The sequence below is a fragment of the Siphateles boraxobius genome, unplaced genomic scaffold (assembly GCF_051911475.1).
Source record: "Siphateles boraxobius isolate OS27281-9 unplaced genomic scaffold, OSU_SipBor_1 13, whole genome shotgun sequence".
NCBI classification, from domain to species: Eukaryota; Metazoa; Chordata; class Actinopteri; order Cypriniformes; family Leuciscidae; genus Siphateles; species Siphateles boraxobius.
The window spans coordinates 14628770-14648730 of record NW_027508733.1 but is presented as its reverse complement, the minus strand read 5'-3'; the positions used below and the strand labels follow the sequence as shown (position 1 = coordinate 14648730).

The following is a 19961-nucleotide window of genomic DNA, read 5'->3' as shown; positions in this document are numbered from 1 at the left end:
TTTCCCCAGAATTCTTTTTTCTTTTAAAGTTGCCAGTGAGTGCCAGCATTTCTGATTATTTTCACAAAATTTTCATGACCTCCGGCTCCACAATATTTTATTGTATGAATTCAGCTTCATGCATTCTTTTTTTAAATCAGCACTTGAATGTAGGTATTTTTCATGCAAAAAGTTGAGGAAATTTGCATTTTTGTCAGTCTACGTCCAGATCGGATTCAAAACGATGATCAAAACATAGATGGAGTAGATCACATTTATAAACTCCCTCAAATTGTGCAATCCCTCTTCTTGGGTCGACATTTCATTTGGTAACGTATGATTTTATGCTGTTTAGTGTTTAATGATCGCATTATTTTACATGTGTCCAGGCTATAAGCAGTGCTTCTATCGGTGCGTCTCAATACGCATAGCCTACTATCCATCCTAAATAGTATTCGAATTAGAATTAGTACATCCGAAATCGTAGTATGTTGAAATGAGTATTCCAAAGATACCCGGAGGGTCTACTTTTTCCAGGTAGAATCTGAATTGCAGATCTGTGCGCACTCTCTGCTAATAGCCTATTACCCACAACCAATTGAGCGTTGTACGAGGATTTCAATTAGAACTACAAACATGAGTAAAAAGTGTTAAAGGTGCAGTGTGTGACTTTTTGTGACTTTTAGCGACATCTAGCGGTTCGGTTGCGAGTTTACACTAAGGGCTCAGCCCACCGCTCACCCCTCCCTTTTGAAGAAGCTACCGTGGCGAAAACGGGACAAACATCGTCGTCTGAGACGGCAGAGAATAGCCAGAGTAAACCAAGTTTCTGTACCACAGTCTATTATAAACCACATCATGGATAAAGTTTACAAAGCCATAGTCAGGTGAGGATCAAGTGTCATAATACGTAATATAATAATAGTAATTAGTTTATTGTCTCACGAACGTAACCAGCACATTTCTCCCCACATAGAAAACCCATAATACAGCGAGGGAGAAGAACCACATGAAACTATGCAACTATATATTTTTTCTAACAGGGTAGTAAAAGTTTAGCTGGCTAATATGAGCTGTTACTGTGGCTGAGCTGGTTAAAGTGTTAAGCCTTGTTTATACTGGACGCGTCCGCATGAGCCCAAAGCTGCCTGCGGCAAAAATAATGTGATTGTAACAGCGCGCGCGCCTCCGCATCCCCTAGACACCATTTACTACACACAATAGGCTTTTTTTCTCTGATTTTGGAAACCTGATCGACTTAAAATGCTTCCAAGATCGACGGGTTGGTGATTCCTGTAACTGTTTTACGGTCAATGACAAGAGTACTAATCAGCTGTCTCACGAACGTAACCAGCACATTTATCCCCACATAGCAAAGCCATAACACAGCGAGGGAGAAGAATTAAGTTACATGAAACCATCCAACTACATATTTTACACCACTGACAAGGGAAAAGTCATTACTCACAGTGTTTATGGCTAGCTTCTAGCTTTCTGCGGCTTCTCTTTCAAGGTAGTGACGAAACGCGCTCTGTAACGCTGTTTGTTCGCTGTCGGCTACGGTAGAAACATGACGTCACAATATGTCGACCTTCATAGAAGGGGATTCCCGCGCCTATGTAGATATAAATGCCTCATTCTAAGGTAATAAAAACATTACGGTTTATTAAGTAAGTTCTTTATACACCACTAAACACATAGTTATGGATGTCATATTGCATTTCTGTTAATAGATACTCAAATTTTTTACACATTGCACCTTTAATAAACTACAGACATGGAGGATGTGCTAGTTCAGCGGTTATGTGGCCTAGAGAGGTTTAGATAAACCAGGGGTTTGCGTGATTAATTATCAGTATCTAACCTGACGAAAATGTATTTATTCAATGCTGTCCTCATTATATTTCATCTGCAGCAGCATTGTGAACTTTTGTAAAGATACGTTTAGCCATTAACTTTTAAATGCATCATTATATTCATATTGCAAACACATGAGGAGAGTCTCCGCATGAAAGACCTACATCCGGACCGATCAACGTGCTACAACATTTCTCTCCGAAACGGTAGAAAATTTAATTAGATTGAATGTAGAATTTTCAGTGACCAGATTATCGACAGGTCAGTTTACAGTGACAGGATTCATGTAGCTGTGTTTTAAAGATGACAAGTATGTCCTTAAGCCTTTTGCTATACACACTCAAAAGTATGTATTTTTCTTTACAAAAAGAGTACATTACTTTTAGGGCGTAGTATAGCTAAGTAGGTGAACACATCTCTTATTTCTGTGTCTTCTTTACCTGTGTTTGGATACGGAGATTCCGTTCTATAAGATGTCATAGCGCCCCCTACCGTATAACAGTGAAAACATGGATAGTCGGAAAATTCAGTCAAATGGCGGGGAAAGAGTAAAGTAGATTTGAAATAAATTCCAATGTACACTACCAATGGACTAGCCTACACAAAAATCAGATACTCAGAAATAATAACATATCTGTTTTCTTTATAAATCAATATTTTCAAACATTGTAGGTTTATGAGACATTATAGGCCTATGTAAAAATATGTGAAAAAATAGCTACTCAATCAAAAGAGCAAACACAACTACAAGCAAAGTATACTTATACTTAATTATACTTTTCAGTATATCTTGATGACTGAGTGCAGGGCAAATATACAGACTTTTCTGTCAGTATAAGGCTATAGGCTACTAGCTGACTTAAGTGTAATTTTTAATTTATTCAAATTGTTTCGTTTAAAAGAAGCACCAATAGCACACATGAATAAACTGCTTTTTTGTAAGAGGAGTGCGTTCACAAGATGGATAACCTGACTCACTTGAAGACTTTGAATTAACCCTCACATTCACGTTGTTATTCTAATACTAAAATAACACATAAGGGTTAACATAATAACAATAAATAGAAAAAGTTTGAAGGATAAAATGAATATATTTGCAGGCTGACATTTCCAGATAATATATGTGGACTGCACTCTACTAAGGTGACATGCACTCTGCGATATTAAGGATTTGCAAGACATGTGACAGGATTTGTTCCGTTTACTCACCAATGAAAGTAACATTGAAACTCCAGCAAGTGGAAAATATATTGTTATTCTGTAGTTTATAGACTCCAGAGATTTCTGTGCTGGTGTTTGTGATGGTGAGATCTCCAGTTTGACTGTCCAGCATGAGTCTCTCTATGAATGTCCCATTACCATAGCCAAATATGTAGACATGTATTCTAAGGATTTCAGCAATGAGAATATCTTGAGTTCCAAACATCCATAGTATTTGATCCTTAATTTGTATGTTTGTAAAATTAGTGTGTAGACTGACAGAATCTCCCTTCTTCACTTGCACCCGTGTCTGTGTTGTAGCTGTTTCAAAACATTACATGACAATAATAAATATTTACATCAGTTGATTATATTCTGACAGATCCATGCGAATTAAATAAACACCTTCTATTCTTTGTCTGATGAATAAATAAATAGAAAATAAGAAATAATAAGAAATGTTTTTAATTTAAACAACAGGAAACAAATGAGTGAATTTGGTGAAACAAGGTAATAGATATGTTCAGTAAATAAATGTTATCACCACCTGAACATAACTGACAGAGTTCATTGATGTCCAGATGTGTGGTCTCATTACTGATGTGATTGTTGATCACACAGCTGTAGTTGTTTTTATCCTGATATTCCACCTCCAGAAGTAGAGAGAGAGTCATGCTGAGATCAGAGATTTTGATGATGGAGATTAAAGTGCTTCCTTTATACCAGGTTAGAGCCGCATTTGGAGCATTACTCACTGAACACTCCAACAGACATTTTGACCTTGATGATCTTATTGGAAAACCTGGTAGATATTTTCTGATAATTGCAGGAGTTGTGAGCTAAAAATGATGAAATAATCTTTAAAAACAAGGATTTCATTAATAAAAAAATAAATAAAACAAGCTGAAGCAAATTGACATGAACATTTACAGAAACATTCCATTATATTAAATAGGCCTAATATTACATTTATGTTGAAATATCCATCCTTCATTTCATTTGCCTCTGCATTTAAATCACCTGAAACAGACAAGAACAGTTAACAAAACTAGTCATATTTACAACAGTTTAAATATATATACATATTTTACGAATTAAACTATTTTGTGGTTAACACAGCAAAAACTAAAACATTTAAAACAAAACATGCATTTACCACAGGAAAGCCATAAAAAGAGCAAAATAATCGAGCGTTCCATGTTCGCCACAAAAAAAATAAAATAAAAAAAAACCCAACCACTAGCGTAGCCAGAAAAGCGTCTCTGGGTGTGCATAAGAAAAATTGGGTGTGCCACATTTATTGTCAAATTAATGTGCAAAAAAAACTCGGACCCGGCTTATCACTAACTTTACAGAATAGACTGGGCTGATGTGTAAAACTTGCTTGCCACATAAACATAGGCCTAATACTAGGCCTACAGTATATAAAATATAACTCAGGGTTCAACATTAAGGCTTTACTTGTGCTTTTCCTTCGAACAAGTAAATCAGCCATTCTCTTGTCCAAGTAAAAATGCAGAAATCGGTTTAAACGTATGCTTCATCTTTCATTTTAAATTCTTAGATTTGATCAATACATTCAATTGAAAAAAATAGACACTATGCTGTTACCAATCAAATTAATTAATTTACACTGAAAAATTACAACTGCATTAAATAATGTTACGAGATTGTTTTAAATATTTTTTGAAGATACAAAAAAGATATTGGAAAGAATTATAGCCTACTTTTAAACACGAAACTAAACCACCAGCAGGTGACTGTCTTAATGAGTGAGTTATTCGGTCATTTATTCAAATGATTCGTTCAAACGGCTGAATCGTTAAGGAATGAGGTAGTTGTTTAATGGGTCATTGAATCTTTGACTCAATCGATTCATTCAAAGCGGGAATCATTCAGTAATGCAGTTATGTGTTACGGTGAGCTGCGCTGTGGTTCTTGGGATGTTTGTTTGGAACTATTTTCGCTGCTCAAATAGAAAAACAGTCAATATTGTGTCTAAAATGTAAGTGACTTGATATTGATTACTTGTTTATTGAACTGTCATATGAAATCAGTGTCATATTTTCAATCGTGATGGTATTCAGCAGTCGTGGTGCTTAACTGTATCATATCATATATTATAAATATGAAAACTCCACATTAATTTTTTAACCGCTCTATGTTCATTAAGTTTCTTTGTGTGAACTGCGCTCATTGTTTCTATTTCTCCTCATGAGGCGCGAGACTCAACAGCACAACCGTATTACCAGTCTGCGGCTGTTTGCGGATTGGTTGGCAGTGCGAATGTCGGCAGATATTTTTTTAACGATAATAATTAAAAAATTAAAATACATTTTAAATGTACAAATATTTTAGGTAAACAACAATAGTCCAAGTTTAGGAAACGTTTTTATTAAAACTTTAAAAGAGAATTCTGCATCTATTTTAGGTGTGCCAGCTGCTACTGTGGGTGGCACCGGCACACCCTGGCACACCCGTGGCTACGCCAGTGACCCCAACAACAATAAAGTTAAAAATCTCAAACGATTAAATGTTGAAACCGAAATAAAAAATAATCCTCAGAATTTCATAAATGCGGTGCGCTTGTGGCAATACAAAAATGTTATTCGTGAAGTGATAACGAAGTATCGAGTTTTCTCAATAGTTGACGTTAGTTCGTCTGGAAATACAACACTGATTTTCAAAAGAACATCTAAAACAAAGAAAAAAAGCCCCAATCGTTTTGAAACGAAAGTGAAAATCTATTTAGTTTGTCAAAAAAGTTATGCCAGTATTTGATCCGCAAAATTGTAACCCCAGTCACGAAGCTATACCACATCTTCCGTATATTGTGTTCTAAAAGGGAATGACGCTTGACCAAAAAGTAGGCTAAAAAGTAGGCTAAAAAGTAGGCTACTGGGCTGCGTTTCCCAAACGCATCGTACGACTGATCTTAATATTACGGCCTGTTTCCCCAAAACATCGTAATATACTTGAAAATCACTGTAGATCTACAAGTGCTCTGGAGTAATCGTAAATCATCGTAAGAAGACAGAGTTATGAGGTCACCTGCAGGACAACCGGCAGATTACACCGTTAACTTTATTCAAGTACAATGTGATTATAATATAAGGTTTTGATTGTACTTTATTGTACACTTTATTACAATTTTTGTGTTTAAATGAATGTAGCTATAAACGAAATAATTAAAAAAGGGCAGAAAAAAATCTAAATAATTGAATCTAATAATTTTAATTTTAATTAAATGTATGAACAAAAAAATTAATAAATAAATAGGGATGAACTAAAAAAAATGTGTCAATGGCTTGCTGACGTGTACGAAAACCAGCCATGTATTGGACATTTCTTGGTTGGTCATCGTGTGGTCCCATCAAGCCATCTTTGTCCTCCTCCTCCTCCTCCTCAACCACGTCTTCATCTTCCTCCCTGTTAAGAAAGGATACTCTCATGTGTTCTGAATACAACTACAAATATTCTCAAACTGCTGAGGTGTTGTGGCTGCAGTCTGGATAACAGAAGATGGAGGCTGAGGCCAGGGAGGGTTGTTTGGAGGACTAGGAGATGTGCTGGGAGATGGGAGATGAAACTGATAGTTCCTCTGAGGATGAAGGACCTGACTCAGGCTCAGGGTTGAGTTACCCCTATTCCTCCATGGATGTCAATAGCACCACAAATGCCATCTGAAGCACTTGTGCCAAGTATTGACAAGGCCTTTTCTTCCTCTGCGGTGAGAAGGTGGGACTCATGGCCCCATCACCTGTTTTATTAAATGTTGTCCTCTTCACTGCCCTTTTCCTTTTAGCAAGGCTGGCAAAGTCCTGACACTTCTTTCCGACCTCCTTCCCTTAACTTTTAATGCCCCTATTTGCAGTCAGTTTTCTAGCAATATCCTCCCAGATTTTTTGTTTTTGCTTATTTGTATGACTGCCCTTAAACCTGCTGAATTAAATATGTTGTATAGCTTCACCTCCTCTAAAATTACATTAATCTCCTCTTTTTGAAAAATGTATTTTCTTAGTTTTTTTGGTTCAGCCATTTTGCTGGTGTCTCCACCCGAAGGTTTGTGGTTTGATAGAACCACCTCATACTTCCATACATTACTTACTGTCTGGAAGTATGGGGAAACACTTACAAAACCAATACTGAATCTATATTTATACTTCGAAAGAGAGCCTTAAGAATTATAAATAAAACCACTTATAGAGCACCAACTACTCCACTGTTTATTAAATTAAAAGCACTAAAATTCAGAGATGTTGACTTCAAAACTGCACAAATTATGTATAAAATAAATAATCAACAGCTATCGAACAGTATTCAAGGATTGTTCCAAATTAGAGAGAGCAATCATCATTAAGAGGAACATTTGTTTTTAAAAAGAAATTTATAAGAACAAATTAAAATCACTGCATCACTACCAAAGGAGTAAATGTATGGAACGGCTGCAGTGAAGAGATGAAATCATGTTCAAAAATGAGTACATTTAAAATACTATTTAAACTGAAGATATTAAATTGATACGAATGGACTCGAGGTGATAGTATCAGGTTCCTTGGTCTACAAATTTAGTTTAGTATGGAGGTGTTACTATTTGATTTGCTATGGATGGATGGAAATGAATGAGATGCATCAATTTGTTTTGTATTTAATTAAAAGATAAAGATAGAGATAGGGGGTAGGACCCGAAAAGTTTGTTATGAACTTCTTCCTACTCCTTTTTGAACATGGGAAACTCTAATTTGATTTACTTACAATAATTTTTGGAAGATTGTGCAGAGAAGTACATGATTTTATATAGCCGCTATTTTAATTTTATTTCATACATATAAATGTATGGATGTCTGTATATATATATATATATATATATATATATATATATATATATATATATATATTTATTTATTTTTTTCGCATGTAAAAAAAAAATGGGTAGAAAATGCACATTAGATGAAAACAATTAGGCTAAACATTTAAAAATACAAGCGTGTTCTACAATTCCGAGCGTGACATTTCAGAACTTGACAAACGGACAGCCACTCTTAAGTAGCACTTAAAGGGTTAGTTCACCCAAAAATGAAAATTCTGTCAGTATTTACTCACCCTCATGTTGTTCCAACCCCGTAAGACCTTCGGAACACGAATTAAGATATTTTTGATGAATTCTGAGAGCTGGATCACTCCTCCATACTCCTCCATAGGCTTCTTGAGGGATTGAAACTTGCAGGCCACGAAAAGTTATTACAGACAACGTTAAAATAGTCCAAGTAACTACAGTGGCTCAATCTTAAGTTTATCAAACGACGAGAATACTTTTTGTGCGCAAAAAAAACAAAAATAACGACTTTATTTCAACTATTCATTTCATTCTCTGTGGGCCTCGAGTCAATTCACTAGTGTAAAAGCGTAGAGCTTCTGTTGTTGTACGTCACACGCATCACCCACATGACCAGCGTCGGCCAATAGTGAGCCTACGTGTGCCGTAACTCTACGCAATCACACTACGTTAACTGACTAGAGGCCCATAGAGAAGGAAATGAATAGTTGAAATAAAGTTGTTTTTTTGTTTGTTTTTGCGCACAAAAGTATTCTCGTCGCTTGATAAACTTAAGATTGAGCCACTGGAGTCACTTGGACTATTTTAACGATGTCTGTAATAACTTTTCGGGGCTGGCAAGTTTCAATCCTTTTGAAGCCTATGGAGGAGTGATCCAGCTCTTAGATTTCATCAAAAATATCTTAATTCGTGTTCCGAAGATGAACGAAGGTCTTACGGGGTTGGAACAACATGAGGGTGAGTAAATACTGAAAGAATTTTCATTTTTGGGTGAACTATCCTTTTAAAGCACAGCAGCCCACAAATCGTGCTAAGTGCGTTTTTGTGAAACGGACGTGAAATTAACACGAACGTTCGTAAAGTCACTCGTAGAAAATGCTCGTAAGTGCTAAGATCCATCGTTATCTGGAAACGCAGCCCTAGGCGGTGATATTAATGTGCACAAAAACTAGTGTTTTTGAAAAACTAGTGTCAGTGTTTCGTTTATTGAAATAAAACAAGTTTAAACAAGTAGGATAGGCTACATCCTCAAACTCTTACAGCCTACAGATGTTAATCTTTTAATCAAAAAATGTATTGATCATTTGTGCCTAATACAAATGTTATGATATCTAATTTATTTGAAACAAGATAGTACAACGTTTGGAATTAGAAATAAATCAAATAAATAAAATCTTAAAAAACGGAAATTGGCACGGGGGACACACAGACAAATATGGGATTTTCAAGTCATACTCGAAAAAGAGTATCCAGATAATTAATACGGTGCAACTCTACTGAAATAGGAATAGCCTAATACCGGTCTCACGATTTGTAGGCTACATTGTCAGTGTACATTGACAGTACATCTTAACTGAAGGTAGGGGGCAGAACAGCTTACAAGCAGAGTTCGTTTGTTTTCTGTATGAAAAAATATTGATAATGCTAGAGTTGAACATAAAGACAAGGCAAGGCAAGTTTATTTATATAGCACATTTCATACACTATGGCAACACACAAAAAAAGTGCTTTACACAGAAAGGAATTAAAATAATCAAAAAATAAAAGCAAGGAAAATTAAACAGTTATAAAAGGAATGAAAAGATGTATATGATACAGTTATAAAATGAATTAAAAGAGTAAAAAGATGATACATAGATAAACTTCTCATCTGGCAAAACACCGGTGAATCATATAACTCCCAGTTTTACTCTGAAGTTTTCCCATGGTGATTACACTGTGTCTGTGGTGTTCTTTCGGCGCCTAAGAAATCTACTGGATGTCTCCAATGGATCCGATTTTCCCCTAAAATCAGAGCCAATTCTCAGTGCCATTTGAGTTCAGTTCAGAATCAAAAGGAGGAGTACAGTGCAATCAGTCGAACATACAGTGGATACAAAAATAATTAAAAGAGTATGAGTTTATACTTAAACAGAAGCCAGTGTCTCAACATGAACTTTGTTAAAATTTTCCAAAATGTGTCTCTGTGTCCTGCATGATATCTGTCATTTAAGGCCTCAGCAGAAATGTGTTTAAATGATTTAGTTAAAACTAATACATACACTGACATCTCAGTCTAAAAAGCACTCATTAATTGGAAATATAAACAGGCCATGTAAAATATATATATCAGGATCCAACTAATAAAATTTGATCACTTGTCATATAAAACAATAACTGTTCTATTTTTACCTCTATTTCTCATACTTTATGCAATTTTATTAATTTAACTTACCAACTGTTTGGATTGGGGGTCCATTCTGGGCGAGAACTCCTGCATGCGCATCCATCCAGCCTCACATGGATAAGAGCAGGGAGAGCAGCAATAATCCCCCTTATGTATCCTCTCTTGGCCTTCTCGGTACGTTCGGGGTGCTGTGCTGTCCTGTGTGGCATCGGCAGGTCTTGACTCACAACCAGCCATGTGCTCATGGAGAGAGAGAACTTTCAACCAGAACAGAGTCGAAATAACCATGCAAGTTCATCAGATCTTCATATCGGACCAAACAAGTATAGGTGTGAAAGGGCCCTTACACGCATTTTGGGGAATATTGCATTAAAAAAACTGGATGGAAATGCCAAAATGCCCATAAATTCTTAAAATACACACAAAAAAGTATGCGCTCAATTGGGTCTGATAAACCTTTTATCCGATTGAAACCTATTCAAAGACGTCAGCCAATCACAGCAGTGGGCGTTTACACTGAAGTCTCACACAGACACACCCCTTCAAACAGAGCGCTCAAATCAGAGGCTAAAATCAGGGTAGGAAATGTTTTTTCATTTCTAAATAATGAAAATAATAAATAATGTTATTTGGCTTATCTTCGACTGGCAATGTGAGTAGTGTCAGGATTATGTGAAACATGATTTAATTAAGAAACAGACTGAAAAACTGTTGATTTTTACCATTTTTAGGAGTGAGCAATTTACAAAAGGAATTGCAGGCATTACATGAGGCGTTTGAGGCCACAGCACACTACACTTCAGTTCTTAGATCTATTGCTAACATTTCAGAGGAAGTGCATGCAATGAGAATGGTTGTTACAACAAATCAAATAGCTCTTGATATACTGTTACTCTCCCAGGGTTGAAACATGCTAAGTGATTGCAACTGAGTGTTGTTCATTCCAGAAAACACTGGAAGAGCAGGTGCATTCTTTTGCTAAATCTCAGCATGAACAGGTAGCTGAACTTAATAATGATCATGGCATTTTCTCTTCTGAGTGGGACACATGGTTTATATCAATTTTGGGGCCACTTGGGTTCATTTGAATGCTCCTACAGTTTCAGGAGTGTTTCTCATCTTACACTTGTACATTGCCATAAGAGTGTTGATTTGTTTTGTGATACACCGTAAGGATATTATCCATAACACGCCTCCTCAAACAACACTGATATGCGGTATGACAGAAAAGACCTGTTCTTTTAAAGAGCATGCAAGGGAAGGGTATGGCCTGACTTTTACCCCAAAAATGTTACAATGATCATGACAATTAGCTTGCATTTATTTATGTTATCACATGTTTTTATATATGATTTGAAGGCGGAATGAAGGCACTAGTGCAACTCTGCTGTATTAGTTTAGTTCTTGTCTCATTGTTTGTACATTGACACTGCAGCACATCTTACCTGAAGGTAAGAAGGCAGAACAGCTTGCAAGTAGAGTTGTTAAGTGTCTGCGTGACAGATCTCACAGGAGTTGTCCACTTGCATATAATATATAATTATTCCAGTTGTCAAGTCTCCTGAAAGTGGCTTGAGAAACCTTTGAACAGTAAAAATCTTTCTATCACTATCACTTTCTATCTAGATTTTGCATTAAAGATTTCCAACGGTGGCATGTTGCAGTTAGTTTTTAAATGTGTAGGCTGTTATTTTTCATAACAAATGCTAAAGATAAAAAAAAAAAAAGAAGTTAACATTAACATTTATGAGGAGTCATCAATGGTCCTTATTGTAAACAAATGCTATATAGTTATACAACTACAATAACTATGTTTATTCATACAGCCAAGTGCAAGTTAGAAAGAACTTTAACGTCTGGACCTTCTTGAATTATTGACTAAACATTTGGTTTTCCCCATGTGCAAAATGCTGCTAATAATGATATTGCTAATATTATTATAGCTCCTAATATTAGGTAAACCTAAGATTATACTGTTATCAAACAATTTAGCATGAGTGGATGATACCACAAAAGACCATTCTGCAAAAATAAACAAACAAACAACTAAACAAATACGCATGTCAGAACAAGCTTGAAAATATTGGATGCAGTGGTGAATATATCAGTGGTGGTGAAATGTACTGGTGAAATACATCTTAAGTGGGACTGTGCCATATTCAGTCAGTTTCAATGGTCTGGTAAACGTAGGAGTCTTTTAGCGTTGTGACTCCCAGGTTGTGAAATGCTCACAAAGAAATCCATCAAGCATTCACCCTTCTCTCCTTCAAAAACCTCTTAAAAACATTTTTTTTCTCTCTGAATATTGCTCTTCAGCACAGTCAATAAATTATACATTGTTAATGATATGTTATTTGTTTGAATCCCTCTTTGCTTGCATCTTCAACTCTCTTTGTAAAGCGACCTTGGTGTTGGAAAGGCCCCACATAAATACAATTATTATTATTAATAACCCCCCACACACAATTTAACACAAACATGCAGGATATCAGTGCTCTGTGAAAAAGTCTGTCTATTTAATGCCAATATTAAAAGGTTGATGTATTAGTACATGAAAACAAACATATTACACAAACTTTCCATTACATTTGAAATTTAACTCAAACTGTTTAGTTATGTAAGCCCGACTCAATCGTCCCAAAGGAGGCATCCGATCCGATCCGATCAGGACATAGTTCATAGTCCTGTTCAACTATTTCCCTTTCCAAGATTTGTTCATTGTTGTTGCATGTCCCCAGTTACCAAAGAAGAAGAAAAAAAAATACTAATTTTGTCAGGGATGATCTTTCAGATGAACAGATTCTGGACTTGCTCTTGAGAGCAGCATACGAGAAACCTGTAAAACACAATAAAAAATGTCCAAAAATGTCCCTTTCATGTCCAAAACATAATCGTGCTAAAGATAGAACAATAACTTGTGGCCACAGAGCCAGTAGACAAAACTAAAATTCTACAACCATTATGATTATGTATATATATATATATATATATATATATATATATATATATACATATATACAGTATATATATACACTCACCTAAAGGATTATTAGGAACACCTGTTAAATTTCTCATTAATGCAACTATCTAATCAACCAATCACATGGCAGTTGCTTCAATGCATTTAGGGGTGTGGTCCTGGTCAAGACAATCTCCTGAACTCCAAACTGAATGTCAGAATGGGAAAGAAAGGTGATTTAAGCAATTTTGAGCGTGGCATGTTTGTTGGTGCCAGACAGGCCGGTCCGAATATTTCACAATCTGCTCAGTTACTTGGATTTTCACGCACAACCATTTCTAGGGTTTACAAAGAATGGTGTGAAAAGGGAAAAACATCCAGTATGCGGCACTCCTGTGGGCGAAAATGCCTTGTTGATGCTAGAGGTCAGAGGAGAATGGGCTGACTGATTCAAGCTGATAGAAGAGCAACTTTGACTCAAATAACCACTCGTTACAACCGAGGTATGCAGCAAAGCATTTGTGAAGCCACAACACGCACAACCTTGAGGCGGATGGGCTACAACAGCAGAAGACCCCACCGGGTACCACTCATCTCCACTACAAATAGGAAAAAGAGGCTACAATTTGCAAGAGCTCACCAAAATTAGACAGTTGAAGACCGGGAAAGTGTTGCCTGGTCTGATGAGTCTCGATTTCTGTTGAGACATTCAGATGGTAGAGTCAGAATTTGGCGTAAACAGAATGAGAACATGGATCCATCATGCCTTGTTACCACTGTGCAGGCTGGTGGTGGTTATGTAATAGTGTGGGGGATGTTTTCTTGGCACACTTTAGGCCCCTAAGTGCCAATTGGTCATCGTTTAAATACCACGGCCTACCTGAGCATTGTTTCTGACCATGTCCAGTCCATCCCTTTATGGCCACCATGTACCCATCCTCTGATGGCTACTTCCAGCAGGATAATGCAACATGTCACAAAGCTCGATTCATTTCAAATTGGTTTCTTGAACATGACAATGAGTTCACTGTACTAAAGTGGCCCCCACAGTCACCAGATATCAACCCAATAGAGCATCTTTGGGATGTGGTGGAACGGGAGCTTTTTGCCCTGGATATGCATCCCACAAATCTCCATCAACTGCAGGATGCTATCCTATCAATATGGGCCAACATTTCTAAAGAATGCTTTCAGCACCTTGTTGAATCAATGCCACGTAGAATTAAGGCAGTTCTGAAGGCGAAATGGGGTCAAACACAGTATTAGTATGGTGTTCCTAATAATCCTTCATATTATTTCATATTAAAAAACATCCAGAATACCAACCAACACTCACCGTAAACAGTCACGTTAAATATTGTTGACTCCGTTCTTCTTGTAGGAGTGATTTTATTTAGATAATAAAGTCCAGAGTCCGTGATTCTGATGTTCCTGATGGTCAGAGATCCAGTTTTATAGTCCACATGTAGTCTGTCTTTGAAAATCTCAGAATTAACATAATTATTTTGAGCATACATTGCACTGGCAGAATAAATGTCAGCAATTGAGATATGTTTTGATCCAAACGTCCACATTATATGTTCACGTTTCTCTATTGTAGTGTCAGTGTTTAGAGTGAAAGATTCTCCCTCATTCACGGGTATTGACTTAATTTCATTTCCATCAACTCCTGAAACACAGCCAGTAATGATAGATTAACAGAGACAAATTGTTGCTACCTATCTATCTTTGGTATTATAAAAAATTAAATTCTAATAATTTTTAATTGTTATGCAAAAGGTGAAATTATGAACATAAGTCTACAATTACCATTGAAGAGCAAAAAGAAAAGACAGAGCAGCAGACAGTGATCCAATATCCTTGCCAAAAAAGTGTCCCAGGGTACAAACCTTAAAAAAAACACAACGGTCCCATCAGAGCCCCTCCCTTTCCAAACACTTCTTTCACTTTCCTTGCTTTTTTTAACAGCTTCAGACTTTTTTTTTACCACTGAGAAAAAAAAATTACCCACTTGATATTCTTCTTACCCACTTGATATTCTCTTTCCCGATGTAGTCTAAAAAAACAAGATTTGTCCCAACTAATATTTTGTTAGATTTTCCCCTCATGTAATAATAATAATAGTGTGATTGAGGTGTTAATAATAATAACACCTCAATAACCCAACATTTTCCCCTCATGGACACCAGAACTGAAGCAACATAAAGTTCATCATATTTCAACATAAAAAGGTGTTTATGTGTACTTGTTGATTGATTTGATCAATGTATGATTGTGTGCATTGTTGCAGTTCAGTTCATCTTTATTCATTTCTCATTTATTCATTTAGAAATTTCGAAGGACATTTGGTTGCAGCATAGCATGTCACATAAGACAACACATACACACAATACAGGAAAAGGTTAAATAGGTTCCCAGCATGTCATGATACATAGAATATAACTGTAGACTCCTTCCAGAATTCCCCCATTAGATAAGAGCTCAACCTGTAGAAACATGCAGGACAATCAAGAAGTGTCTGTTATCAGTAAAACAAGCTGGATCAAACAAAATTACAGGTGTATGTGCAAACCAGATGAAAGAATTTAACTACTTCATCAGCAAAATAAAACTTGTTTAATCAGTTGCAAGCTTTTATATGGATGCAGTGCAGCATTCAGGAAATAATCAATGGTGAAATGTGGTAAATTACAAAACAAACAAAAACCCCTGAAACTTGTTGTTTGGCAACTGCATGAGCTCATATAGCATATTTAAATCTAGACAAGTAACTCAGTACAGGAATTTTCTCTTACCCTTTCGGTATTTGGACACTCTGAAAAATTGTCAAAAAGGTAACTTCGGAATAAAATGGAGGAGCTTCAGATTAACATCAGAGGCTGCTTTGAGTATCGGAATCAAGTCTAATGGTGTTCACAGAAACTTGCCTCCACAAGGACATTCCTGACTCGGCGGTTGAAATAGAGGGGTTTTCCCTAATCCGGGCTGACAGGACTGGATCATCTGGGAAAAACAGAGGAGGCAGATTGTGCATGCTTGTGAGTAGCTGATGGTGCACACAATATACACAGAGAGACAGTCAGTAACCTAAATGTTGAACAACTGTGTGTTAGCCTAAGACCATTTTGGGAATGTTGTTATTTGTGCAGCTTATGTTCCACCAAGTGGGATTGCAGCGATAGCTGTTCCCTTCATTATAAGGGACATTAAAAAGACCTACATTGCAAAATCTAAGCCACCTCTAGCTAATTCTGATCACATCACCTTACATTTAATTCCAACTTAAAAGACTGTGCTTATGCAGAATAAACCACAGACCAAAACAGTGTCTGTGTGGTCAGAATATAGTATTGAAACACTTAAAGGATGTTTTGCCTGCACTGACTGGAGCATTGTCCAGAGTACAAACATGATGCCACTGAGTCAATAACTAGTTACGTCCTTTTTTGTGTAGATAATGTTGTTGGAAAAAAATGACATTGTGTACCCTAACAACAAGTCTTGTATAACAAAGATAGTGAGGGAGTGCATTAACAGGAAAGACTGAAGACTGTACAACAAGAGCTCAACCAGCTGCTCCGGGTGGCCCGAAGGCGACAAAGGGATATTATAGAGGAAAGCTTTGCTGCATACAACTCTAAAGGACTGTGGGATTCAGTGAAAGCCATATCTAAAATAGGAGTTATAGCAAAAGACCTTTTATTTCCATGACCATGCATCATAAAGTGAATGAACTAAATGAATTCTACTGCAGGTTTGAAACGGAAGGCCATTCTCAGGAGGTCCATCCCATGCAATCCGGAGAATAAACCTAATGTGGAAAAACATGTGGTACAGTCGGTATTTAAACAGGTGTGTGCCAAAAAGTCCACAGGCCCGGATGGCATCTCAGCATTTTTGTTAAAGACTTTTGCAAAGGAATTGACCTCAGCTTGGTGGCCAGTTTTCCAACAATCTGTACCATTTACACTGTTCCCAGCCTGTGGAAAAAATCTGTTATCATACCTGTCCCAAAGAAATCAAAACCAATGGACAATAATGATTAAAGACCAATAGCGTTCACTTTTGTTGTAATAAAATGTCTGGAAAAAATGTTGGTGTCTCTGCTCAGAGCTGATACTTCATCTGATTCAGAAAATGAGCCAGTTGAATGTTAACCCTTTCCTGATCAAAATGGTAACACTCTTTTTTAACCAGACGTACTCAGGTTGTGAGGATCAATAGAATCCTATCAGACTCAAAAATAACACACATAAGTGCTCCTCAGTGCTGTGTGATCTTGTCTGTGTTCTGCAGTCTACACTAATGACTGCGTAAGTTCACACATAAAACACATCTTTAAATTCTCAGATGAAACAGCAATCCTGAGCCTAGTGTACAAATACAGTGATTCATCTTCCTATCACTCTGAGACAAGGAACTTTGAACAGTGGTGTGATGCAAACAAATTGATTTTAAATGTTAAAAAAAGGAAGAGATAGTGTCTGATCCCAGATCAGTTGGTGCACACAGTCCTGTTAATATCCATGACACTCAAATAAAACAGGTGTGTTCTTATAAGCACCTCAGCATCTACATTAATAACATGCTCAAATGTCAGGTTCATGTTGACAATTTATTTTCTAAACTCCAACCAAGTCTGTACTTTCTGAGGAGACTCAGACTGTATGGTGTCAACAAAAAAAAATCATGACTATGTTTTAACAGGCTGTATAGTAACCTCTGTAAAATAAAAAAAATAGACTCCAACATTATCAAGACTCCCATGAAAATTGTGGAAAGATCATCCATCGCTCCAATCATTATATGAGCAGTCTGTGTAGGGGCACAAAAGATACTGGCTGACCCTTCTCACATCCTTCATCCTGAATATCTGCTTCTGCCTTCAGGAAGAAGGTATAGAGTGCCCAAATGTCAACTGAACCGGGTTAAAAACTCTTTTGTGCCTGTCTTCATTGGACTTTTGAATGGTGTAAGACAGTGGTTCCCAACCTTTTTTGGTCTGAGACCCCCTTTTTCCCAAAAAAATATTTCAGGGCCCCCCTTCACATTTAATGATATTATCGCTCTTGTAAGCTTGCAGCAAGGATGACAAAATATGTTGTTTTCAAACAAATGGTATATTTACTATAACCAGATATGTTTATGCACAAATAATAGCCTATATTATTGAAAATACAATAACAAAAACATCAGTAGGCCTGTTGTAATTTAAAAACTGCAATGCAAAATTGAAAAAATATTTTCAAAAAAAAATATTCCCACTGGTGTGTAGGTAAAAAAAGAAAGAATATAGGCTATTATTAAATGACTGCTGTCTGGGGCCTCAATACTTGCAAGTTATTTGTGAGGCTTTATCAATGTGAGGCTTTATTTTTTACGTTTTTGGCGCTTTAGCGAGCTATAATAAACTTGCGTTTATTAACAGAATAATGCGTCTTTCGGAAGAACATTGTAGCCGGAACTACTTCTCTCTGTGTAGGTCTATGACGAGTCACGCAGGTACTGGGCTACTCCGCAGCGGCAGCGATCCGAACCAGTGTAAAATAGTCCCAATGTAAACACTTATTATAGGTGTACCATAGTGGTTCAGGATAAGACAAAAACACGGATTGATAGATTCATGATGAACTCGCTCATTATATAAATTTTGAACAGGAAAAAGTTAAGGACTTTTATTTAATGCTCATTGCTCCAAACTTTTCAAAATATGACGCGACCTCCCACAGAGCTCGCTGAGGCCCCCTTGTGGGCCGCGACCCCCCTGTTGGGAACCACTGGTGTAAGACCTTCTAAATCGGTCCAATGGCGGTCTCTCCTTTCTTTCAAGCAACACAACAAGATTAAATGAAATACATTTTCTCTTATGTATTACCTTGTTATTTCATCTGACTCCATAAAACGAAAAAGGTTTTAATGATATCTGATCATCATTAAATGTGAGCAAATGTTTGATTATTCTTTTTAATTCTTCACTGATATTTTACGCGTTCATATTAGGAAGCTAGGTCGCTCAGAGGTCCTCATGCCTTTTGTTTAACGCGAGTCTCACGATCACAAGCTCGCCAGCTTCAGTCACTAAACAGAGGTAATTGGCTGTATAACTGAGATCGGTCGCATTCATGCTTACACAATCAAAGATACTTTGGTATAGCACCCCTGGTTGCATACACTTTAATTTAAAGTAACGTTTACTTCAGGCAGAGATATACAGGCCTATAGATGTAAGTCGACCAACTTTACTTCTCTTATAATAGCTTTGGATTGGCCATGCCGTGGTTTCCTACGTACACTTATCTAAAGTAACATTAATTTAAAGCAGAGGTAAGACACACTCAAATTTAGGTTGGTCAAACATTTCTGCTGCCCTAAACGGAAATTCACTTCTTGTCTTTGCGAACCAAGTAGCTTACACTTGAATTAGCGCCAAATATTAGTCGTCACTAATCTGATGCAGACTTTGTGGTAACATACGATTCCGTTTAATCTATACTCGGGAAAACAATTTCAGAGTCTTCATAAAATCAAATGTTTACAATTTATTGACCAGGTAATAAAAACAATAATTAAAAATCCAATTCATAGAATAAAATCATCGGCCAATCATACATAACAATCCAGAAATGAGGAATTGTAGAAATATTTACCTGGCAACGGAAACTACACACAGCGATCGTGTGGAAAGTCAACCTACAAATTAAAATATTTCATCGGGTTCATTGCTTCAAAGCTCGGCTTTCTGC

General features: G+C 36.7%; 1 protein-coding gene and 1 long non-coding RNA gene across 3 annotated transcripts in view; both read right to left on the bottom strand.

The window, feature by feature from the left end:
• Positions 1 to 19961, bottom strand: part of LOC143735439 (uncharacterized) — a 136818-nt gene that overhangs the window by 2074 nt on the left and 114783 nt on the right. The window lies entirely within an intron of this gene.
• On the bottom strand, positions 12776 to 15072 carry LOC143735579 (uncharacterized). Its single transcript, XR_013203236.1, has 3 exons — positions 15028 to 15072; positions 14555 to 14887; positions 12776 to 13095 (listed from the first exon to the last, which is right to left on the bottom strand). It is a non-coding gene; the product is annotated as an uncharacterized LOC143735579 (long non-coding RNA).